Source organism: Sander vitreus, chromosome 1, assembly GCF_031162955.1.
Source record: "Sander vitreus isolate 19-12246 chromosome 1, sanVit1, whole genome shotgun sequence".
NCBI classification, from domain to species: Eukaryota; Metazoa; Chordata; class Actinopteri; order Perciformes; family Percidae; genus Sander; species Sander vitreus.
Window position 1 is genome coordinate 4,295,707 of NC_135855.1, and position 26,843 is coordinate 4,322,549.

Consider the following 26,843-nt stretch of genomic DNA (forward strand, 5'->3'; position numbering starts at 1 on the left):
TTTAACAAGGCACAGTAAAAATTGTAGTCACTTTTTCACTGCATACGTTTGTTGCCTTTACGAGCGAACACACTCATTTCTTTGACGGACAGGCCTATTGTCCAATAAGCACAGTCCTTTGCAAGCAGGACTTAACAGTGATGGGTACCATACAAGTCTGTATGTAAGTCAATTATACTGCAAACACATACCTGTGTACGCATGTTTACAGATGTACAGTACAATTATGTACATACAGAATATGCACAGAGGCCATACACACATACACAGTGACAAACACACACACACATGCACTTTAAATAAGTATTTGGACAAGTGTGGACAATTAAATAAACAACATACACACACACCTAAAAGTTCTTCTTTATTGTATTAATTGTCTCACAGGGGAAATGGAATCGAACATTATGCAATTATAAGGTTCTACTGTATCTGCAATCCTGGTTTTGAGATATTGAGGTTCAAAGTTTTCACATCTTTGAAAATGGCATGCAGCAAAGTTCTCAGAACACAAATAAGTGCTTTTCTGTTTGGAATTGTAAAACTCTCTACTAAGGCTGACAGCTTACCTCTTATAATTAAATATATTAATTACTTATTAATAAATAACAATGGAATAAAAAACTAGGCCACAAAAGTCAGAAAAAGTTTCTATCCTAATTTCTGCTAATGCTTTCTATCTTTATTCTACGTTTTCTTCTGTTCCTCGCTGTCCCCCATGTCTGCTGTTCTTCTTTTTTGGTGTTTTCTTTTTTTTACTGCTCACATATTTGCATCAGTTGTTTTGCCTGGACGGGCTCGGGTCATCACTGTCAGTGTCTGAGCTCTTAATGTAGTCACTATATAACATTTGGTCTCTAGTAGTAGATGAGTTATAACCAGATACGAGGAGCACTGTACAGTCAGCGTCAGATCATTGAAATGTTCTGTAGTCATTTAGCTAGAAACTTGCATTCATCTCTGATTCCTACATATAAAAAGAAATTTGGACTTAAAGGGGACATATCATGAAAACTCACCTTTTCAATGCTTGTGCACATTTGGGTATCTGGAGTGCCTACCGACCCACAAACTGTGAAATAAGACGACCCAGTCAGTTTCTTGTGGGCTGATTAGATCAGAAAACATGGGATTCAACAAGCCAATTCAGATTTGGCTCCCCTTCCTATATCACATGTAGGCTCATTAGAATATACTGCCCCCATCTGAGTATCTCCACCCATCACTTGAAAACTTTGCAAATGAGTTTGTTGGAATGCAGGCTTAAAGAGACAGGCACTAAAATGTAGTGTTTCAGGCACAGGGTAAAAACAGGTATATTTAGATAGACAGTATCATAACTATAATGTCTTCTTTTTTTTTTTTTAAGATATTTTTTGGGGCATTTTAGCCTTTAATAGACAGGACAGCTGTAGACAGGAAAGGGGGAGAGCGAGAGAGGGAGACGACATGCAGCAAATGGCTGCAGGTCGGACTCGAACCCTGAGCGGCTGCGTCAAGGACTGAGCCTCTGCATATGGGCGCCCGCTCTGTGAGCTACCCAGGCGCCCACATTAATGTCTTTTTGGAAACATGTTCTAGTCAAAATACAAGTATGAACCTGAAAATAAGCATGATATGTCTTCTTGAGTTACGCATTAAAACGGATTCTTGCTAACAAACATTAGTGTAAGATGTGTAAGCGGACTGTAAGCTAGTGGTGAAATTACATTTTTGTCAAGTTCATTAAAACAAAAAAGCACTTGCAACTTGGCATTTATATCCATACTTTATGATTCAGTGTAATCATCTATTTTGAGGGTTCAAAACTTCAGATTGTGGTCTTTTTTATAGTATTTTTTTAAGCTCCTTAACTCTCAATCACAAAGCAGTGAGGCAACACGGTAAAGGGCCATCAGTAGGTCAAATCAGCCTCAGTTGTACTTTGTGTTTAGTGCTATTAGGTGTTAGCATGATGGCACATTCAACTACTGTAAGATAAATTTATACCTGCTTAACATTAGCATATTAGCATTGTCATTTTGGAATGTTGGCATGCTAGCATTAGCATTTAATGCAGCCTTGGGTTAGGGGGTTAGGGGGTTAGAGGGTTAGGGGTTAAGGTTAGGGTTGTATGACAAAAGTCAGATAGTGCCTTGTAATTCTAAAGTCCCCAAATCACTGTTAGAATGTTACATTTGATTTGATTCTGATTTAGCAGGGCTGGCACAGTGCTGAGAGTACTTTGTCACGTCCTAAGACTTGCTGATGATGCTGATGATTCCAAGACAAAGTGATGTGATCTCATGCTTTATTGGTTAATTTCTCTTCAGGCTATTTTGCAGGTGAAATTCAATTCATCTGCACTTCTTGTCACACGGCCCTCTCTTTGCCAAGAAAAGAAAATCCTTCACATTTTGCTCACTATCTGAATATCGTCACTCTCTCCTTCCCTCGTCCTCTGTCCTATATTCCTTTCTCTCTGTATCACTCCCCCCACACACACACACATTTCTTTCTTCACCTCTTCTACCCCTGCCGTCTTTCATTTAAATATTTCATCCAGTTGTCTTGCGGCTTCTATACGGCTTGCCAAGTGGCATCTAGATCCCAGGGCCTGACACTAAAATGGAGCACGGAAGTCATTTTTAGAGGCGTGTGTGTGTGTGTGTGTGTGTGTGTGTGTGTGTGTGTGTGTGTGTGTGTGTGTGTGTGTGTGTGTGTGTGTGAGGAAGAGAGACAGAAAGAGAAAAGCAAAAAGGGGTTGGGATGAGGAGGAGAAGCAGCGCGGCTGGGGTCTGAGACATCGGGTGGTGATAAGAAGTGAAAAGCTGGAGAAGACATGGGAGTGATAACTAATGTACTTCCTGTGTACTTCCTCTTCTCTCCTGTCAACCCCTCCCGCTGCAAACACCCCTCTCTCCTTCAGCCTAAAAGATATAACTGATGTGTGATGTATTGTGTGTGTGTGTGTGTGTGTGTGTGTGTGTGTGTGTGTGTGTGTGTGTGTGAGTGTGAATCTTGGGTTATCTGACGTGTGATGTAAAGGAGTTGGTCTGTGTGTGAATGCGAATATGTACATTTATGTGTCTGTCGGACAAACTGATGGCTGATGTGGAGAGGTGTGTGTGTGTGTGTATGTGTGACCAACTGATAGCTGATGTGAAAGTGGGGTAGTGAGGGATGACATGGACAGATGAGAGAACGAGGGGGGAGAGATGAGTGAAACTTCTACTTAGCAAAGAGTGATGTGTTCGCTCCGTTTAACAGATGAGTGTGTTTCTTTGCACCTAAGTGTGTGTGTGTGTGTGTGTGTGTGTGTGTGTGTGTGTGTGTGTGTGAGTACGGTCTATCATACCCAGGTCGATTGTTGGTTCCGGTTGAGGTTTTAAATGCACTGGATCCTTACGAATGATCTTGCAACTCTCCGCACCGACCTACAGAACAAAGAAGAAGTAGAGAGAGAGCAAGAGATGAGACTGTATCCAAAAAAGTACCAATCTGTGTCGTCCTATTGCCCTCACGGTAACACCGACTCTTGTTGTAGTTTAGATTTGTAGCTGTGAAAACACGACAGACATGGTTTGGCTTTTAACACATTTCCCCCTGCGTTGTCAGGTAGCTCGGAACCCCGTGACATGCACTGTCTCCCGCTGCAGCACCATATACATCGTGCTGTGATACGTTTTGGAGCGGTAGAATCATGACTGTGGATCATTATTTTTTTCTGCAGAGAGGATCGCCTCGTCCCAAGTGTAACAGTGCAGATCCATGTGGCCGTGCGACGCTTCTGTCTGCACTCCACTTTATCCCTATGGGTGACGTCAAGCGACTTTAACGCACCCGCAAAGCAAGCAAGCAAGGCGGCGCTGCACGTCAAAAAAGCTGTCCGATCTTTATGGTCTTTGGTGTTTTTGCCCCCAATGTCTCCTCCCAGGCAGCGCGGCAATGGTTATGTTTAGGGTTAAGGTTAGGGTTAGCTGCCTGGAAGGCGCCATTGGAGGCAAAAAACACCATCGAGCCATCTTTATGCAAATGCTGGGGGAAGTCTCTCGCAGGTCCTCTGAAAATCTTTCAAACTGACCTTTGTCGATCTGAAATGAAGACAGATTCAGCAACTGTACGGCCTATTTCTCGCTTAAAATGTTTTCAGAAAGGGGTTGCTTTTGAAATTCGGGAGTAGCCAGACCCACGTGACGCGTTCGTCCAATCAGTTGGACAAGGACGTGGAGCATCAAGGACGTGGAGCATCAACCATGGATGTAATAAGAGAACGGCGTCGCAACACAACTGCAGCGTGGTGTCGCGAAAATGGATCCCCACCGTAAGTGAAAGTCATGCTTCTGTCGCTACTGCATAGTTTGACAGGATGAACGTGCAATGTTTTAGAAATAAAGAAAAGATAGAGAGAGATTGAATAGAGTATTTATAAATTGCATAGCCATGGTGTCCACCTGGGCACTTACTACAGTATCTATTTATATGACCAATATTAGTAGTGTAAAATAATAATAAGACATATTTATTTATTTTTCTCGTGGCTAAGGTCTGTAATACAGAGAGACATGATTATAAGCGTTGTGTAGTGTTCACCAGTAATCATAAAGCCAACCCTAACCCTAACCAATTCAGACCAAAGATTCGTGAAGAGACAAGTTGAAACTTAGAAATATTTGCAAACGCACCGGTCTGCAGCGTTCTAAAACCTGGAAGTTCACACCAATGAGACGAGACGAGGCGGTGTACCGAGTTTCAGGCTTTTTTTGTAGCTGGATATATCATCTGTTGTGTCGAAATATGAATGTGGATAACGTTAGTGATAGTGAGCTGCTCGCTACAGTTGCATTTCTAGTGATGAATCAACGAAAACAATATTCGTGGCGTTGTTCTAGGCGCTCCCTGTCTCCAGTCACAATCTAGCTCGCTCGACCAGATTACAGCGCACGTTGAGCCTTTGTCTAAATGCATTTCGACCAGATTACAGAAATAAAATGGATTATTGATTTTTCTTTTCTAGCTGACTTTCCAAGCTGACATCTCTATTGGCTGTTGAAACATGTGAGGTCCCTTACATTCTAAAATCAGCTGCTGCCGACTTGACCAATTTGTGGCATTTTAAATCAAAACAGAAATTAAATGAATGTGTAAATACTTCACATACTCTTTTCTTTTTATTAGTAGCAAACAGTATGCATACTGTAATTGATTGTTTGCATCTGCATTTTCTGCAACACAGATAACTAAAGTGTCATTAGTGTTTTGTTAATGTTGTCTGCTCTGCAGGAGTTACCGGTGCCTTGGCTATCTCATTTTGCCATTCTGAACACCATACCATATTGTAAAACTAATTATTTTTCATTGAGCGTCAAGACACCCTGATAAAGATATACACATTGGTGTATTTTAACATATTTGCCTAGTGGTTCCCAACCTAAGGGTCAGGACAATACAAGGGGTCATACGATAAATCTAAGGGGTCATAAGATGATTACTGAAATAAGTAAAACAAAAATGTTCTACGCTATATTTTTAGACTTTTCTCTAACCTTGCTTTTTTGTGTTGTGATTTTGTTTTTATCTCGTAAGGCTTTAATATGTTTTTTTTAAATGAAGCAGTCTAATAAGGAACAGTCACTATTCAATTCAACTCAAAGGCATGTGACCAAGGTTTGCATGTAGACTTTGGTTAGGGGTTCACAAGCCAAATATCCTGATAATCTGTATTAGTCCTATATTTATTAAAGGCCTTTAATCCTTAAACATCCTTTTTAGTGGCTGGAATTGGATTTCTTACAGTGTTTGGTGTTTTAAGCCCCCAACGACGTCTTCCAGGCAGCACTGCATGGAAGGCACTAGGGTTAGGCAAGGGTTAGGGTTAGGGTTAAGGGTTAAGGGTTAGGTGCCTTGAAGTCGACGGTTGCAGCGCTGCCTTGAAGTCGACGGTGGGGGTTTAAAACACCATTGAGCATTTCTTACGACCATGACCCTATTATGAATAAAAGGCATATTATTATTGTTACTTATTTATTTTCCTTTCTTTAACTCATTTTGTTACAATCACTCATTAGGACAACAGATTTGTTTTTGTAAAATGGCAATCAATATAATGTCATCATGAAAAAGTCGAAGATTCCGAGGATGTTTAAAATACATGACAGTAAATTTAAAGATAATAATAATAATAATAATAAAAAATGCAAATGTGTTGGAATAACAAAGTCCATTGAAACAATATGAAATGCTTTGAGTCCATCTTTGGTTTCACTTTGATGAGCCTTTTTCTTCACTGCAAAACTCTTCTGATTACAGGTGTTACAGTCATTTGTAATACAGGTCAAACAGCCAGACACTTTACACTATAATGGTCAGTTAAGAAAAAGACAGAAAAACAAAGAGCTATGGTCTGACATGTACTAATAGAGTAATACAAGGAAAAGAGATCTTCTGTAAAAATAGCTCTAGGTTAGATACAACAGTTACCCTATGCAAACACTAGGATTCTGTTTTAATGTTTATCATCTTTTAAGGCCCATTTTTATTTTACACACACAAACACACACACACACACACACACACACAGAAAGAATAACCTACCCGTGTGTTTCTGTGTGTATGACGCTTCTGTTCCGCTTGCCAGGCTGCTCACTGACCCCCCACATGTGTGTTTGACTTCTCAACTCTGTGCTTCCCCCTCAGGAGAAAGACCATGCTCTCTGATGCACCTTTGTACATCCGAAACACACACACACACACACACACACACACACACTGATCCATCCTTTGAGTGTGTGGATTTAAAGCTGAAGGCTTGTGGTCATCCACAGTAACAGATAAAAGGATACATCACTTTCTCGATCCCTAAAACTACTAGTGTTGGACACACACACACACACACACACACACACACACACATACACCAGGCACTGAGCTCCTGAGTCCCCCGCTTAGCACTTGATCCTCTCTGGGAGGTTGACACTTCAGAGGGAAAGCCTTCACAAACTCCCTTGGACTACAAGCACACACACACACACACACACACACACACACACACACACACACACACACACACACGCTCAGACTCTTCACGGAACATCCAGTACATCCCCTGTGAGAGTCTGAAACCTTGGAGGCCTTTTGATGGTGATCTGCTGGTCAGCATCTGTTTACTGTCCAAGACGTTGCTTCCTATTTCCCCGGCCATCAGTCATCACTTGCACCGCCTAAAATCCACATCTCAGCATTTGAGGTGCAGTGGACACATTGAGAAAATGCCGCCAGTAAACAATCCTTCCTCCGTGTCACTAAATATCCTAAAACTAGGAGCACTCGGTCTCTTCAGAAGGGGAAAATCATTTGACCTCCCCCGAGGGTAGTGCAGACTGTCGGGCAGTGAAGTGCTAATTCAGACAGGCAAGGAGCAAACATGGAGCAGACGTAGATGTCAAGTCAGCTAGCATCTTCGTGGGGCCCAAGGGCACCTGACCGCTTTGTAGGGGAGACGCTGTGGCCCCTGCACCCTGGGGTGCCCGGATATTACACGGTATCGTATCTACTGTTTGTGTAGAGGCGTGGACAAGCATTTGGATGTTGTTTCAACATGAGGTCAGGGGGAGTTTATGTTAGGGGGGGGTGTATGGACAGTGAGGGTAGCATGCACACACACATTGACATACACACAGTTAAGTGCATGAAGGACTAAACCTTATTATAACTGACAGATGATTCTTTTGTGGATTTATTGTATGTGGGATAAGGGGGGATTTTATTACGTTTCATAACTCCTACCTACTCAGCCCTTATTTCTGACAAATAGATCGTACGTGACTAATTTAATTTACTACATTTAGGTGATGGGTAACATTAAAAAGGACAACGCAACAATAAGTGTCATAGGCTACATCTACACTACTACGTCTTGGTTTAAAAACGAATAACTTTTGCAACGTTTACCCCTCACGTCCACACTACTCCGGCGTTTGCAAGCCCCTAAAACGGAGACTTTTGGAAACACTGTTGCCCTCGTTTTGGTTTGAAAACTCCTGGGTTGCATGCACATACATAAACATACACACAGTTCAAGTGCATGAATGACTAAACCTTATTATAACTGACAGATGATTCTCTTGTGGATTTATTGTATGCGGGATAAGGGGGGATTTTATTACTCCTACTCAGCCATTATTTCTGACAAATAGTTCATACATGACTAATTTAATTTACTACATTAAGGTGATGGGTGTCATATTAAAAGGACAACCAGCTTCAGCGCTCCTTTTCATAGATTCTCCAAGTCTCTGGAACTTGACTGGAGGGACGAACAGCATTCTCCTAAAAGTTACTCCCTCATTTTTAAAGATGGTGTTTGGAGAACACGTAGGTCGAGAGATCTCCCATAGGTGACTGCAAAGGCCATAGCATATCCTCACATCATTTCCCTACTCATCACAACATTCAGTGAAGCAGTGGAAGCAGCTGTATTGGTTGTTTCTCCACCCTTTTATTCGGTTTTTCCTGTCTGTCACCACCTGAATGTTTTGGAGCAGGGGGTTTCAAAGTCTGAAACCGTGAGCTCTCCTTCAGAGAAAATCCAGACGACTGCCACTTGAGCTAGTCCGAGTAAAACCCAGCTTGATGTACAGTTCATTATATTTTTTCAACGTCTTGGTTTAGCTCCTTCAATTTGTTTTTGGCTTAGAACCCGCCAACGCAACTTTCAAGTCAGCCTTGACTGTTTCGATATTTAATGAAAATCTTTCCCAGACCTTGAGTGCTTTAAGTTGCCTAAAGAAGCGTTAATCATGCTTTAGTTGTCACAAAGCCAATATTTTAGGAAAAGCAAAGTAAATACATTGACAGTGGACATTTTGCAGATTCTTTTGAAGACCTTTAAATTGCCAAGATTTATTTCTACAGCCCTTAATCCTGACCTTAAACCTTATCATAATCTTTGACTAATACTAAATTAACACTCAAACCATAACCTCACAAACATAGCACACGTCCACCCCCCCCCCCCTTCCCCTCCTTGCCTTCACCTGCCGTGTCCTCACACACACACACACACACACACACACACACACACACACACACGATAATCAAATAAACTAAAACATTATACTGAAATTAAGGATTATGCAGACCCAAACTCTTCATTTTGGGAACAGGGCCTAGTGAAAAGGGACAGCCTATACACACACACACACACACACACACACACACACACACACACACACAGAATCAACATTGTCAGAGGACAAATGTGTGTGCATTCTAGGGCTGTCAAAACTGGCCAAAAATGGCCTTATATGAATATTCCTTCTAAAAAAACACATAGCTTTGAATATATTAAATGTCTATTTTTGGGAATTATGTCCATCAGAGGGCAAACCAATACTAACTACTACTACTAGACATACCTACTTGTATAGGTATATTTATTTCAATGTAAAAATGTATTTTAAAAGATCTACATACCTACACATTTCAAACTAAATTAATAAAATAATGTCCTATATGACATTGAACTTATTTTAAACACCGTAGACCTCTTTCTCTCTCTCTCTCTCTCTCTCTGGAGCGTGCATGAGGCAGGACATGACGCGGATTACACCGCATGACGGAGCAGAGATAATTTGGTCATTAAAAAATAAATCCCTTGCCGTTCCCTGAATTTGACAATTTCAGCGTCGGCTCTTACCGACACAAGTTCCTGAATCGCGTCGTCGCTCCAGTAAGACGTTTTCGTCGGCGTCTTTGTGGCGTCTTCTTCTTTACCCTTTGTTTACTTCCGGTAGCGCTAGAAGTCATTATCAATAGCACTCACTCGCTGTGGATTCTCTTCTCCGACCGGCTGGGCTCAATCAGACAGGGAGCTGCGGACCAGGCCCAGGCAAGAATGCGGGAAGCATTTTGGACATTCAAATTTTCATATTCGAATGTCAGTTTATTTACCACTCACATATACAGTATATTCGAATTTAGAATATTTGCTGACAGACAGCTCATTCTTTCTCTCTTTCTATCACGCACACCAGAGAATGGACCCACAAATGCACCACTCAGGTGAGTAAAAAACAATTGTTTTATTAGCACGCTAATAAAACTACAAGCAACAGTGGCCAGTAAACGACAGGCAAAGGGAAATCCGAAAAAACAGGCAATGGTCAAAATCCAAGGGAAAACAGGAACTCAGGAATACAGGACACAGGGGAAAAACCGCTCGAAGTCTGAAGACATGGAAACAGACGATCTCGCACAGGAGTAAAGAAAAGACTGAACTAAAATACACAAGACATGGGAGACAATGAGACACAGGTGCAACACATAAGGTTGGGGACAGGCGGGAAAGTAGAAGACAGGAAGTAAAACAAGACAACACATGGGAGAACAGAGAGACTACAAAATAAAACAGGAAATGGAAAACTAACAGAAAACATGAAACAAACTAAACAGAAACTTAACACAGGGATGAGACATGACACTTTCTTCCTCTATTTCCCTTTCTTTGTATCTCTCTACTTCCATTCAACTCATCTGCCTCTCTTTCCATTTAGCAGGTATCTTACACAGCGTTGCGGTGGGGTGGGAGTGGGGGGGAGGAAGGAGGCTTTGCGTAACAGCAGGGAGAATGTCACAGTAAGATAAACACCGGGTGCAGCTGAAGTGGCTTTGGGCTCAGCTGGCTCGGGCTGACGTGACAGAGTATCGGCCGTGATTTGTATCCACTGAAGCTCTCAGTGTAGAGTGGCTCCCACGCACTCGCTATACATCCTGAAATATACAGCATTTGACTCCTGAGTGTTTCTGTGTATATAGCCAGCTATATCATAATGCACTGGATCACAATGAAGCTGCTAATGGTAGCAAGTTTCAAGAGCTAATACGGGGCAAGGTTTCACCTTATCCATCAAAACAAACCTTCTTTCAGCACTGTATTGTAACATTACAGGTATTGAGAAGCTTTTTCCCCTCTTCCAATCACCTGTGTCCGTGCGTGTAGCTGATACCCTGCATTAGCCTGGAAAGTTAACGGCAAGTATTAAAATATGGATTCATGTCTTTGGTTGGGTTCTGGCCTCAAATTCGGCAGTACCAGGGGTTCAGGCCAGTTGGATGTAAAAGGAAGCTTGTAACAACTTCTATTGTTATCGCTTCAGACATCGGTTCTGATAACATTGTACTAAACACAATTATTTCCTCAGATCTCAGAATGCAGCCACATTGCTAAAATGAGGTCCAACAGAGCCACAAGTATGGGTGCTCAGACAGTAAGACAAAAACTCCAGACTAACAATTTTTATTGGGAAGAAGAAATGAAGGCAAATGGTTATAACCCAAACTGTCAGTTGTAAACAGCCACCAGAACTGGAAGCCCTACTAGTTAAACCTGACCGCTGTCATGCTGTACTTCCTGTAGTTGTGCACAATGAAAGCTGCAATGATAACTCTAACTAAGACCCGAACCAGGCCTATACCTCAGGCAAGCAGCCATGTAAACAAACACTATCTCAATCTGGTCTGGTTTTCACGGTGCATTTCAGTTAGTGCTAGCAAATAATTAACAAACAAATCATTTTCTCACCCAGTTTTATATATTGCCAAACTAAATGATTAAAATGGAAGCATTACAACATTAAGATTATTCTAATTATTAAATAGTAGTTTAATATGTAAAAAAAAAATATACAATCCCAGTATCATACCACCACCTCATGAAAAGTCTGATGAATTGGTGGGGCGCCCAAGACCTTTACACAGGGATTTTGAAGCAGCTGGACAAGAAGATGGATGAGTGCAAAAACTGTGACATTTATTAACAAAAATACATACTCAAACAAAGGGCAAACAATAAAACCCAGGAATCGCAAAGAAAAACTAACTTAAAATGAGCCGAAGTAACAAACTAATAACACAGCAACCTCATAGTACGCTGCCAACTTCTTCCTCTTTCTCCATTCTCCTGAAGGCACTTTAACATAGCTCAGCCTCACCTAACTGGAATCTACCACTTGCACAGTTATGTATAGGGTGAGCTAAACTGAAAAAGCAACATTAACACTCTGGATCTGGAAAATACCATTACATGTAGATAGATCTATTCTTTCACTATTAATGGGTGCCGACTGGATTTGTATTGCGATTTTCATTTATTGCAATTCTAGAAGTATTGCGCTTTGATAGTATCGCAATTTTCTTTTCTGTCTTTAACAAAAACAAAAGTTGAATAATACACTTTGGGAGACAATATATTATGAGATATTTCTAAAAGCATTGTTTTCTAAAAAGAATGAACATCACATGTCAATCAGTCTGACATGTATTCCATGTGTAAAGAAGAACATCACATGGATTTTCTGCATTTTCTGCTTTCAGTCAGAAAACGGATATGATATAGAAAATATTTAGGTGAAACAGTGGTAAAAAATGAATAAATGAAAAATATTGATTCTAAAAAAATCATAATACATACGATATGATATTTTTCCTCCCACCCCTATTATTTATATATACATGGGCTCCTTTGCGTCGAAAGGAGCCAGTTTAGGTGGTTCGGGCATCTGGTAAGGATGCCCCCTGGGCGCCTCCCTGTTCCACTGGGAGGAGGCCTTGGGGAAGACCCAGGACTAGGTGGAGGGATTATATCTCCAACCTGGCCTGGGAACGCCTCGGGATCCCCCAGTCGGAGCTGGTTAATGTGGCCCGGGAAAGGGAAGTTTGGGGTCCCCTGCTGGAGCTGCTACCCCCGCGACCCGACCCCGGATAAGCGGATGAAGATGGATGGATGGATGGATGGATGGATGGGCACCCAAAACAATAAGCACCCCAGATACTGGAAAAAGAAATTCACTGCAGAACTATCTTACCTATACTCCTACATAGGGTGCCCCACCCCTCCCTGCTGAGGGGCTCTAATCAGACACACCTGCACTCACTCTCCTTGATGTCTGACATCTCCCCTCACATCACAGGCAGAACAAGAATTAAAATACTATGAACCCATAAACCAACTAAACAGGCCTTAGTCGTTTTATACACATCAAATGATAATTTATCAAATAAACTAAAACATTATACTGAAATTAAGGATTAAGCGGACACAAACTGTTCATTTTGGAAACAGGGCCTAGTGAAAAGGGACAAAGACAGCCTATATACACACATACACACACACACACACACACACACACACACACACAGACACAGAATCAACATTGTCAGAGGACAAATGTGTGCGCATTCTAGGGCTGTTAAAACTGGCCAAAAATGACCTTATATGAATATTTCTTCTAAAAAAACACATAGCTTTGAATATATTAAATGTCTATTTTTGGGATTTTTTCCATAAGAGGGCAAACCTCAAATATATGTGTAACATTAGTAAAAGCTTACTAAAAAAGTGTGTGTCACAAAAGACCTATGTACTTATTGTTTCATTTATTCTTTTGGGTTTTTAATACAAATTCATTACCATTGCCATCATTACTGTTATTTAGCTATTTTACAGTGGCCTGAGTGACTGCAAATTGCAATTACTTTGTATCCCAGATTTGAACTCATATCAGTCAGCCTACTTTATAAAGCGCACAGTATTAAAAATTGTTATCAGTAAGCATGTGATCACCTCAGGGTCACGTCTCCTCCAATATATGAAATATGGAAATGTGTCTCCCCCAATAATCACCAGACAGGCTATCAGATCCCCCAAAAGTTGAAAGAAAGTTATTTGTTCCTCTCAATTTTTAGTGTTAAACTGATTCCTAAATGCACTGAATGCCTAGCTTTCACTGAACTCCTCCTGCTTCACGTTGGTGTACATGTCCTGTGTGCACGGCTCAGGAGTGTGTGCCAAAGTTTTTGGTTGTTCTGTATCCTCTGCGCGTCCTGTACAGATCGCCGATTTACAAATTGATCGCTTGCATGTGTACACAAGTAAAACACAGTCCGCTTGAATTGCACAATCACCCATGCACATGTTGTGTATGAACCAGTGTGTTACTGCGCTTGGTGAACACATCTGGACCGGTGTTTTTCATGTAAAAGGCTGTAAGAAGATCCAAGTTTCACTCACTTGTCTTCAGAAAACTGTCTCTGTAGTTGATTTATCACTAGTCTATATTGACGACGTTTCATTTCCGGGATTGTTCCCGTGCCGATGGAAATTCTGCCGGATGTCCCTCATTTCAGCCGGATGTCCGTTACCTTCCGCCTTCTTTGTGTTGTAACTCTAAACTCCAGTGGATTTATGAGGACGATGGTTAACTGCTCCTCTGCAGGGTAAATCCAGACAGCTAGCTAGACTATCTGTCCAATCTGAGTTTTCTGTTGCATGACTAAAACTACTTTTGAACGTACACAAGTTCCACCAAAACAAGTTCCTTCCCGAGGCTATTTTGCAGAGGCACCGTGGCTTGACGATTGCGATTGGTTTAAAGAAATGCCAATAAACCAGAGCATGTTTTTGACTCATCCCGGAATGCTGTGTGGGCTAGCCAGACCCTCCTCTGCAGCACTGGCAATGTGAGACTAATTTATCACTGAACTGTGTCGCTGTGAACCGACCAGTTTACATCTTGTCGGGTCACGGTGGCAACTCTGAAACAAGCGTGTGCTCCGGGGCATACATTGTCTCTGGCAAATTTTTCCCCTTTGTTCTGTGTTTTATTGAACCTCCAACGTGTGGCTGCATGGTTTAAGAGAAATACATACCATTTGACTGTTTTAGAAAATAAGCTCTCATACTGACATTGTTACAGGTGTCTGAGAATTTGGATACAAACAAGAGCCTATAATTGACCGGTGAGACAATATTGGTTACTTCCAGACTGTGTCAGACTGCCTATTTAAGAAGCCAAGCTGCCCTGCTGAGGCTGGTGTGGCAGAATACCTCAGATCATATAAGTACAGGCACAGCTTCATTTCCCAGAACAGCAACATTAACCATTGCATTATTTTAATTTACTGATTGCTGTCTCTTACTACAAATATTAAATTATATAACTAAATATATACTATGTATATATATATACAGTATAACTTTGTGAATTTAATCAATGGGAATGTTCGGGAGAATGTTTTTATATTAAAATGGTAACTACAAAAATCCTTTTTTACTTTTTAATGATAACAATTTGCTAAATAATTAAATTCATGCGCTCAAACATCTTAGCAATACCAAAAGTGGAATTCATAGTTTAGCAATACAGGTGAAAATACAATAAAACACTGTATTTATCAAGAGGGAATGGTGAAATTAAGTGCTGTGTAATATCTGCAGGTGGGAGTAGCCCCACATGTACTTGTTTCACTAATGTTAGGCAAATATGTTTTAAAGCCAGAGACGCCAACAGGACTCCACCGTCCATCACACACACTAGTGTAACTTCTGATTTTATTTTTGAAATACCCGTCGTCAACCCTTCACTTCATTCCCTCTTGCATCGCCTCGTTTTCTCTTTTCATTTGCTTGTAATGAAGCTCTCTCTGTCTCTCTCTCTCAACTGTCTTTTTTCTTCCTGGAAGTGATTTGTGTGTCTAAACGAGACGGGAGGGATGGTTGGGAGAGGCCCTACCATCCTCACGTAATCCTCAACATAATTAATAAAAGCAGCCCGTTCCAATTTAAGAGGCTGATTAATGCAACAGATACATCACAGCATGGAGCGGACCATCTCTCTGTCTCACTCTTTCTCTGGTCATGAAAGCATAGAGACAGAGCACGGCAGTATTAGATAACGGCACAATATGCTTACAATAAATCTTTGGAGAATTTCTTTTTTAATTTTCACATCCTACAGTTGCAATTACATAGAATGCCCACTAGTTGAGTTTTTGTCTATATGCTGATGATACACCCATTTACTGTCATGCTGTACACCTTGTTAATGCCAGTAAAATAAATCATACCTTTTATATATGGCTTTAAATCCATCCAAATATTCTAAAATTGCATCCTGTATTTTGTAAAAGTTAAAAACTTTCATTCACGTGAAATATTCTATAAAGGAAAACCCAATTATTTTAGGCATTACTTAGGGAAAAAGTGATGACTTGTGTCAAAAAGATGCTTTTCCCCATTACCGTTATGCCAGGAACCAAGTTAAGACTTTGGATGAACCAATGTAAAACAAGAGTGAACTTATCTTCTGTGGGAAAGTAACAAATAATGTGTGTAACCCAAACAAGATTCACATACATGTTAAAATGTCACACACTTTTAAAGATAATCTTTTACTGGTTTTGTAATTTAGGTTTTGGTATTAATAATCTCATCGTCACTTAAAATAACAGCGTTGACTTTTGGTTTCACAGTGGACATGAACACCGGTCTCCCAGGTGAAAGTCCAGTGTTTTCCTCGCCCCCAGCCATAAGGGTGATTTATGGTTCTGCGGAGGCTCAATGCAGAGCTTTCGCCATAGCCTAAGTAAGTGACCTGAAGTTTATAATTGAGAAGAGAATAGCAGGGCCTGCATGTGTGTGTGGGGGGAGTTTGTGTAGAGCGTGTAGTCTCGCTTTGCCAGACCTTCCTCCACAGCGCTGCACAGGAAGGTCTGGCTAGTCCACACAGCATTCCGGGATGGGAGGAAAACGTGCTCTGGTTTATTGGCATTTCTCTAAACCAATCACAATCGTCTTGGGCGGCGCTACGCTCTGCACAGTGCTTCTGCAAAATAGTCTCGGGAAGGAACTTGTTTTGGTGGAACATGTACATTCAAAAGTTGTTTTTACAGAAAACTCAGATTGGACATATAGTCTAGCTAGCTGTCTGGATTTACCCTGCAGAGGAGCAGTTAACCATAGTCCTCAGAAATCGATCGTAGTTTAAAATTCCAACAGAAAGAAAAAGGACATAGGCGAAAAGTGCATCCGGTGAAATTTCCTGTGGCACCGGAGCAATCCCAGAAGTGGAATTTCGTGGATACAGACTAGCTTCAGAGCGAGTAGCATCTGGAGTCATAGTGGGAGAAACAAAGTGTCTCCCCTCTGCTGTCTGACCACGGTCGGAAATCTGTAGCAGGAAAGTTAACCCTCTCCTTGATTTCGTGTTGTTCATTTTTGCGGAGGGTACCTACGTACGTAGCCACAGCATTGATTTAACGCAGAAGCATATATTTAGGCTTTATACAGACTTTGTCACTCATGTACTAAGTCAGCTGACTTCCCCCTTTGCTCCTGTCATAATTACTACGGCCACTAGACGCCGCTGCTTCACAACAATGTTTCTTAGCATTTGTGTGTAATATACAAATTACAAAGCATTACTTTTCGTCTGTATATGTACAAACAGTGGATGAGATCAGCCTGCTCTCAGTAGAGCCATGCAATCTGTGGAAGACCTGTATTCTTGCAACATGGTGTATCAAATAAATTAGATAAAGAAAAACAGGTAAGTGGACTCCTTTTTTATTTAACGAGGAACTCCCTGGGGCTCTCCAAGGAGTCCTGGTGGTCCCTGAACCTGACTTTGAGAAACCACTATTTTCAAGCAGTATAACCAATGAAGTACAGTAATGGACTGCAGTGGCCTGAAGTGTAGCTATGAAGTCTTCCCTAATGGCTCTAGCACATGTGTGTCTGGCTTTCAGCCCTCTCATTAACGTCACTGGACACTGTATACTCTGTGTGTGTGTGTGTGTGTGTGTGTGTGTGTGTGTGTGTGTGTGTGTGTGTGTGAGTGTGAGTGTGTGTGTGTGTGTGTGTGTGATGCTGTTTGCCAATTTAGAAAGGCTTAGAGTGCTCCGGTGATCTCATCTCCTCTTAAGTTTGCTCACCCTGTGGCTGTGTGTGCATGCGTGTGTGTGTGTGTGTGTGTGTGTGTGTGTGTGTGTGTGTGTAACACAATTTATTGTGTACTACGTGTAGAAGAGTATACTAAATGCACAGGTGAGGGTTGTCTTTCAATCTTTAGCAATTGAAATAATGGAATATGTGTCACCTCCTTTCATGGAAGATACCTTCATTTTTATTTATTTTTTTCACTAAGGAGTACATGTTTAGTAAATGTTTCTAATTTTGTTTCAGTTACAGATGTTGCATCTCTGGTTTATGAATAAGCGAGACCTGTGTGTGTGTGTGTGTGTGTGTGTGTGTGTGTGTGTGTGTGTGTGTGGGGTAAACAGGGTGGTTTGCTCCTTGGAAGAAAGAATTTCCCCCAGCAGTCCCCATCAGTAATAGTGCCTGTAATGAGCTGCAGCTGTCAGCGTGGTTTCCGCACACACACACACACACACATATATACGCACACACACACACACACACACACACACACACACACGCAAACATACGCACACCAAACACACACACGTACACAGTGAGGAGGAAGCAGTGACTCACTCAGCAGTGCGCGGTCACACTGTACGCTGATAAACAGTGTAACTCATCAGACTTGCATCAGACATGAGACGCAAACATTTCCAAAGAAATACCTACTCCTTCTAAAAATATCTGAGCCGGCGAATTTACTTTACAGTTTATGACTATAATAACTACAATCACACCATTTGTGCTTCTCACTTGAAGGATACAGTGAAATGAAAAATACAAGTTATTATCCTGCCTGTTTTGCTATCTATTGGAATATGTTAAAACACATGTCTAAAGGGCATTTTTGAGCATTTAATTAGTCATTTTCTTGTCTCATTGTATCCACGTATAGCCTATCAATTCATCCAATCAAATTGCACTATAAGATGACCCTTGGCCTCGTTAGCTTGATAGTGGTAGAAGCCACAGGAGCAATATCATGTGACATAGGTGAGTGGATATTAGCAACAATGGTTGCAGTCTAATTTCTCCCTCGTCCTCCACCTCCTGCTCTAACAATACGGATAAAGGAAGCTGAAAGTGCTCTCGTTGTCATTTCACTGCATCAACTCTGAAAACATACATAACATTGTTTTATCGGCTGGATGCTTCATGACTTTTGCAAAATTTACAAGAATTGCTTATGGGCATGATTTTAAATTGATGACATGTTTCCGAAGGTCTGCTAGAGAAAATTAGACATTACTTCTGTTTGGATGTGAGACACCCCAACTGTAAAACATAGTCAAATACAATAGAGTTTACAATAAATGCTCTATGTCTGCGATTGGTGATGTTTTTTTTGCACTACTGCTCCAAAATACCAAATAATGCATGCTTAGCCCATGTAATACATACAAGATGTCCTTATTTGGCGTAATAACAATGCTTACTTTGTGACCGACATCAAATGTGAAAGCCCAGTTTGGGTCAAAAAGGAAGGTTTACTTCTACTTAAATCCTTTCCCATGGGTTTAACAAGGTTAGAAGATAAAAAAAAAACAGTATTTCAAAGGTAGAACATACTGGCTCATTTTGAGATTATTGATATTATTTTTATACATACATCGGTGGATTTTAAACCTGCCTTTTCTGGACATTTTATTTTGCAATGGTGTTTGCAGGATTTTATTGGAATTAGGACAAGAATGCAAGCATTACTGGGTGCTTTGATATCATTATTAGAACTTTGAGACCAATCGTGGACAACCACGTGTCTTTTGTTTATGTGATCAAGTCGTTCATTTGTACCGAAGTCGTTGACAAATTTTTGTTTTCATCACATTTTAACCGGAATATTAGCTGAGGAGCCAATGCATAATATATCATTTAACTATTTTCTTATTGGTAACAGTTTCACAGAATACACATAAATCAATAGCTGCTGATTCAGGCTAATGAAGCATCAGTCGGGACTACTGGGACTCCCTCAGACTTTCCTGGCACTGGCCCACCAGGCTTCCCAACAAGTCATTCTACTAGTTTGGCTTTTTTCCACCTAAAAACAAAAATCACAGCCAGTAATCCACGGAATATAGAGAAAAAATAATTAACGCAGCTCATACCAGGCCAGCTGAGCCAGCTTTGTGTTTTGACTGGCCTGGCCCTCGGTGACCTCTGCCAATTTTTTTTATCTCATTTCACTCTAACTTTGTAGATCAGACTTTAATTTTGAAGCGCGGACCACAGGACAGTGATGAATAGGCTACATCAAGGAGGGCTTAAATTACCCCTCTCCCTGGTGGCAACACTGACCGCAAGGAGAGGTGTGTGTGTGTGTGTGTGTGTGTGTGTGTGTGTGTGTGTGTGTGTGTGTGTGTGTGTGTGTGTGTGCGTGTGTGTGTTTGTGTCTGTGTGTGTGTGTGTGTGTGTGTGTGGTGACCTAGTAACAGCAGACAGAGAAAGAAAGAGGGCTGGTCAGCATTTGCCCTCTCAACCCTGCTAGCTCCGCAGCACACCCAACTAGGTGGGGGGGGAGGGGGGGACTGGGGAGAGGGAGGAAGGCAGAGAGAGAAAGAGAGCGAGAGAGAGAGAGCCCACTTAATCTTTTTCAGCTTCTCGTGTTGATGCCTTGTCTTGTTTTTTGGTGGGACTTTGTAACTTTTAAGGTTATTTGAGGAAAGTCCAACCCTGGCCTCCTTTTTGTTTCTTTCTCTCTCCATGCAAATATAGGTTCTTTTTTTTAGGGAACACCACCACCAGCGGAGAGTTTTGGAGGTTGTTCAGATATCGACGGAATCTTAACAGTACATAATAAAACAGTCTGTCTTGGCCAACAGCCACAGGCACAGCCTAAGGCTGAGAGGAGGAAAATCACAAACAGGGTGACAAAAAGCAAATTTCTGAGCAGGAAAAAAAAAAAAAAAAACTATTATAGGAGTTTAAAGGATGCTTGTGGACTTCTCCTTTCCTTCCTTTTAGTAGGTAGATCTTTTTTCCCCCCATTAACAATCTTCTTTATGCAAGAATTTATTTGAACTTACGTGGCATTCTTAATATAGAAGGTACGGAAGAGGATTAGGGCCATGTGAAAAATGTATTTGAAATCTGAGTTTAAAGTCAAAATATGACTTTTTTCTCAGAATTTTGACTTTAAAGTGTAAACTCAAAATTCTGACTTCAAACTTTGAACTCAGGCCCTTATTGTCTTCCACATCCAGAAGAAACACTTGTGCAACACATGCATTTTTCATCACGGAATGTAAATTAAGAGGGAGTATTACTCACTATCATAGTAACTGATTTGTAAGGAGATTATTCAAGCAAGCTTCTATTAAAACTTTACATGCAAGGTAATTTGGCCTGAATTTGATGACCTACACACTTCTTCATCAGCATTCATATATTTATTAATTACAGTATTGTCACACTTATGTCTCATGTTGAGAACCGATCAAATGACTCAGGGGCTGTGCATGTGTGTATAGTTTAGGGTTAAGGGTTTACTACTATTTCTTGATTTTTTATTTCCCTGCGTGTTTTCCAAGCTGCTCTGCGGACTGCTCCCCGCCCCCCCCGCCCTCACCTCCCCCTGGCTCTTTATCCAGTCTACTAGAAACCAGTGTGCCGTGAAGCCGGTGCGCCACGCAGCCGCTCCACGCCAACGTGATCATCGAAGAAGATGAAGAAGAAGAATAAGGAGGAGGAAAAAAAAGAGTAAATCGCGGATGGTGTAGAGGGCTCAGAGATAAATCACGGTAGTTGTTCTCTAACCCCCCCCCCCCCCACCGTTTCTACTGAACCGTACGCATCTATTTGTGTTTTCTTTTTGAGGGGGCGGGTATTCACCAAAAGCCTAATCTGGACTGTGACAAAGTCCCTGCAGCTAATAGAATACCACGTCGGAACTTTAAAAGTCGCATTTACTGGAGAAGTTTCTAGGAAGTGTATGAATGAAACCTAAAAAATATGTTTTTCTCATGATACATCCATATGATAAATGATGTGTTGTAGGTCACCAAATATAGCCTACCATTTAAAAAAAAAAAAAAGAATAAAACAATGAATAATTTAGTCAATTTCGATAATAAAACGACAGGATCGAATTTGGACTCACCCAGTCCAGCGTGAGTGTCATAACCGTGCCATGCCGTGCGTCCGTGGAGAGCGGTTTGGAGCTCCGGCTTGTGCGTAAAGAGAGCAGCGGCAGAAGGCAAAGGCGAGGTCCCGATTCCCTCACTACAGCCCCCCCTTCACCACACCCCCACACACACACACACACACACACACACACACACACACACACAATCACACACACACACACACACACACACACACACACACACACACACACACACACACACGGAATACTGAGGGAAAACCGGCATAAATGACTGACCTTTATGCGTAAAACAGAGGTTGTACTCTCTCTCTCACACACACACACACACACACACACACACACACGGCACGTTTTAAGCTCTAACTGTTGGTGGAATCGATACTATAATTGTTTATGATTAACTTCATCACTTGTGTATTCATTTTCCCCGCGTCCTTTAAATAGAGTTTTTGGCTCAAACACTTAAATATGACTCATCCACGCGCTTATTCCTGTTTGCATCATGCCTTTATATAGTCCGCGTCCTACACTATCAAACTCTAATATGTCACCACGGATTTATTTCTCAACTGTATATGATGCACATTGTTTTTTAGAGGGAAGAAGTAATCCGTTCATACCATCAGTGGAACTTGTGTCACAGTTTCGAGCAGCCAAAGCAGAGAGTTTAATTAAATTAGTTTTAATATCAGTGAGATATTAGATATTACATGAACACAGCGACATGCTGTGATATTTATCCTATAGGATATAGGCCGACTGGCAAGAATGAACAATGTCTGAATTTTGTTTGTAGTAGTTTGGTAGTGTGGCACCAGCAGGACAGTAATTAAATGGTGGTGATTTGCTCATGTAGTTTATATAGCCTATATTGATTAAAAAATACATACATACATATATATATATATATATATATATATATATATTATATATATATATATATATATATATATATATATATATATATATAATCATTTGGAAACAAAAAGAAAAACAGGAAACGCACCTCTGCATCGTGCGCAAAACCATCTTTGCGCCATATGCATAAAGTTTAGTTCTCTTTCACAATAATCTGAAAGTAAAAAAAAATAATAATAATAAAAATTAGAGAAAGATTCAGTGGGGTTCCCAGATGAAGAGTAAACTGCGTAATCTGCGCCAGAATTCCACCGCGAGTCTCCTCAGCTACAACAAAGTTCGATTCCAGACAGACAGTTCCATACATCGATGAGTTCCGGTAATATCAGCAATTAGCGGCTGGACCTGGACTGCTGTGAACCCTGCTATTAAATGACTTTTAGTGACACATCTCAGTGTTTTTCCTCAGTGCTTTAAGCACAGTGGAGCTGTCAATCCATCGCTTTCACAGCATTTTAACGGTTTTGGAAAGTTTTATGCAACGGTTTTAATAGGTGATTAGTCTCTCTCTCTCTCTCTCTCTCTCTCTCTCTCTCTCTCTCTCTCTCTCTCTCACACACACACACACACACACACACACACACACACACACACACACACACACACACACACACAATGTGCGTTACAAAATGACCGAATAATTAGCAACGTTAAAACGAATATTACTTTGTTTGATTATTAAAAATGTACTAGTAAAAATGTACTTTGAAATTATAACGAACATGGGGGGGGATAGCCATGTAAATAAAGCACACTAATTCAAAAGTCGTTACTGGCCTAATATTATGTGAAATAGAATATCCCCACTGGGATGTTGACCATTCATACTTGTGTACGAGCCTCAACAATAGTACTTTGGCGTCCTGATTTTATTTCACACATCGGTGGCTGAGAGGAATTAGGCTACAACTCTAAAATAAAAAATAAAATAAAAACTCCGCACCTACACCGTTTTATATTTACCATAAAGTGCAAGTTAAAAGTAAAAAATGTGCCCAAAGTCGCATATTGAATGTTATCCCTACAGACACATCTGGCACATCAGGAACTGTTACGGACCTATAAACCCAGTTCAGCCCCGACTGGTATACATCTCCAGGTCCCGATCAGAGCCAATCTAACGCTTTAAACTGTAGGATCACACGACTTTAAAGAAGGAACATAAATGAATTAGTGTAATACATTTGAGTTTTGTGTTAATGTGTTTGGAAAGTGTATGAATCAAAGCCCCCCCCTCTCTAACGCGTAGTGGATCATGTATGTATGTCTACATCACATTACTGAATAACTCTTAAAGCCAAGATTTGTCAAAGGACAGATCACCTAATATCTCCCCATGTGTGCTGCACTGCTTAAAAAAAATATTTATATATATATATATATATATATATATATATATATATATTCATATATATATATATATATATATATATATATATTTCATTACGAAACTAATTAAGAAAATTCAAACTGTTGGGGGTTAAGTTTGACAGATTTTAGAAGTCAAAAATGATAAACCATTTAAACCCACTTTTATTTCCTTGATGTATAGAAGTTAGAAGAAGAGAAGGAAGTTAAGGAAGTTAGAAAGAAGCGATCTCGCCAATTTCACTTCATAACGTAATAAGGTCAACAATTGCTATGAGATTTGCTGTGGACCAAAACCCAGAATTCGCACTGGCCAGGGCACCTTAGTAGGTCCACATTGCTGTTAGTAAGTAGACATGTTTAATGTGAGTGTTTCTCAGAAAGAAAAAAAAATATGTATATATATATATATATATTTCAAGCAAATTTTAATTTTTGTCATCCGAGCGCAACGCACCGAAACCCCCCGCCGAGCCTGGCATGAAATATTTAGAAAATGTTGTTGTATACTAAGGAAGTTAAAGTATTCCCATGTCTCACCATTCCGACCCTTGAGACTGGTTGATTTGTTTCTGTTCTTGTAGATATTTAGGAAGGAGAATAAAAATGCTGGCGCCGCGAGAGGCAAAAACAAAACACTCGGACTCCTATTTGGGAGAGAAAATGTCACACAAACACGCAGCGCGCTCGCTGACGGGCTTTTAAGAAAGAGGGCTGTGTCAATCAGACGGAGAGGAGAGCTCTCCATCGGGGCGCGGGCGCGTTGTGCGTGTGTGTGTTTGCATGCATGCGTGTGTGAATGAGTCTTATGTTTGAGTGTACACACTGAGGGGAGGGGGGGGGGGGTTGTAGTATCGCAAGGAATGTGCGCACGGCAGCTGTGTGTGTGTGTGTGTGTGTGTGTGTGTGTGTGTGTGTGTGTGTGTGTGAGACACTGATGGATGCGCCAATGGAAAGACGGACAGATGCTTGGGCGGATCTAACGGCATGCAGTGGTGGAGCGGCGCACACAGTCGCGGCGAGATTAGGGCGAAAACATCCTCGATCGGCGGAGAGTCACCCAATCACCGACCCTTGCCCACCGAGCCCGGTGAAACGTAGAAGGAAACGGACAAACTCCCCGGGTTTACCCGAGGAGCGACACGTGGAGAAAGAGGCTGAGGAGATCTGATTCCCTCGGAGGATCCGAAGGAAGAAAAGCCGTTTCTCCGGCTATTGATGAGCGAGCGAGAGACGAGGCGCAGCGCAGCAGCACCACATCTGGCGCAAAGGAGGACAGGAGGTGAGAGAAAGACAGCCTTTGGCAACTCACCCGTATATTGCTCTTTCTCTCTCTCTCTCTCTCTCTCTCTCTTGTTCTTCAATTCCCTTCTTCAAGAATCCTCTATCCTTTGTTTTTTTGTTTTCTCACCGCCGTGAAGCCATCCACCCTGAGGATTGCCTGGAAAAACACAGGAGAATATTTTGGATCCACTTCACCAACTCAGTTGAATCCAAAAACTTTTTTATTCCTAGCTGTAAGGTGAAACACAGCGAGGAGAAGAAAAAAAAAGAATTTTGAATAACCTACATCTCAACTAAGGAGGATTTTGAGCTTACCTGTGGAGAGAGAAAAAAAATGTATTCCGTTCACTGGCAAATATAAAAGGGACAGCGCTTGCTTGGTGAGTTTTTTTTTTTTTTTTTCTGTTTTTGCGCCTCCCTGGTCACTTGAAGGCGAAGGAAGGACGGAGAGCTGAGCGCAGTTTTTGGAGACACGTCTGATTCGCTGCGTGGTTGATTTAAATAGCTCCTATCAGGCCACGGAAAGACACACAAAAAAAACGGGAGAAAAGTAGCATCAGCGGCCAACAAAGTGTTTGGCAGAAGGCGCTCCAACCAGCCTGCCTTGCCTGCCTGCCTGCATGGGAGCAGCCCGTCCCCTCCGCCTCCTCCTCCTCCTCCTCATGTACATTATTACAACCAGGGAGACCCAATCAAGCACGTATCTCATCGATTGAGGCACACACACACACACACACACACACACACACACACACACAGACACACACGCGCGCGCACATGCACACGCACGAATACTGACTGTGTGTGACTTGGCCCTTTAGCGGATTTTTCAAAGCGCTCTCGGACAAAATATCGTAGCGGCGCGAGGCAAGGGCAGCGTGTGGGTGACCCTTCTCGGTCGTCACCTCCTCTTCTTTTTCTTCTTTTTCTTCTTCTTCTTCTTCCTCCTCCTCTTTTCTCCTCCTCCGCTGTCGGTCCTGAGAATAACAAACTGAAAAAAAAGCTGCATGTGGCTCCCCCCCCACCCCCTTCTTCATCTTTTGCTCTCTTTTCTCGCCGCCAAACAGGACTTGCCAAAGCCGAATGGATTTTTTATGAGATGGTTTCAGGCACGTTTCGGCTGGTCTACCTTTTGGCTTTGAATTGCGCGTGATTTACCGAGGAGGGGGAAAGAAAAAAAGAGCAAAATAAAAAAAAGCTCATGGATAGCGCGGCGGAGGATCAGCCCGTAAAGTAAGTATGCGTTTCCGTTGTGATCACGCTGTCCGTCAGCCTGTGTGTGTGTGTGCGCGCGTTTGTGTTTGTGTGTTTGTGAGTCATACTGAATACATGTGTGCTGCCATGTGTCTGCATGTGTGCTTCTCTCTTTTTAGACCTATCTGCAATATGACTGACATTACGCACATTTCAAACCATATAGCTAAAAAAGCT

The 26,843-nt window shown here is 41.4% G+C and overlaps 1 long non-coding RNA gene across 1 annotated transcript; it reads right to left on the bottom strand.

Annotated features, from left to right (window-relative positions):
* LOC144521910 (uncharacterized) lies at positions 1–26,341 on the bottom strand. Its single transcript, XR_013502365.1, has 3 exons — positions 25,728–26,341; positions 25,441–25,569; positions 1–3,416 (listed from the first exon to the last, which is right to left on the bottom strand). It is a non-coding gene; the product is annotated as an uncharacterized LOC144521910 (long non-coding RNA).
* Between the last annotated feature and the right edge of the window lie 502 nt (positions 26,342–26,843).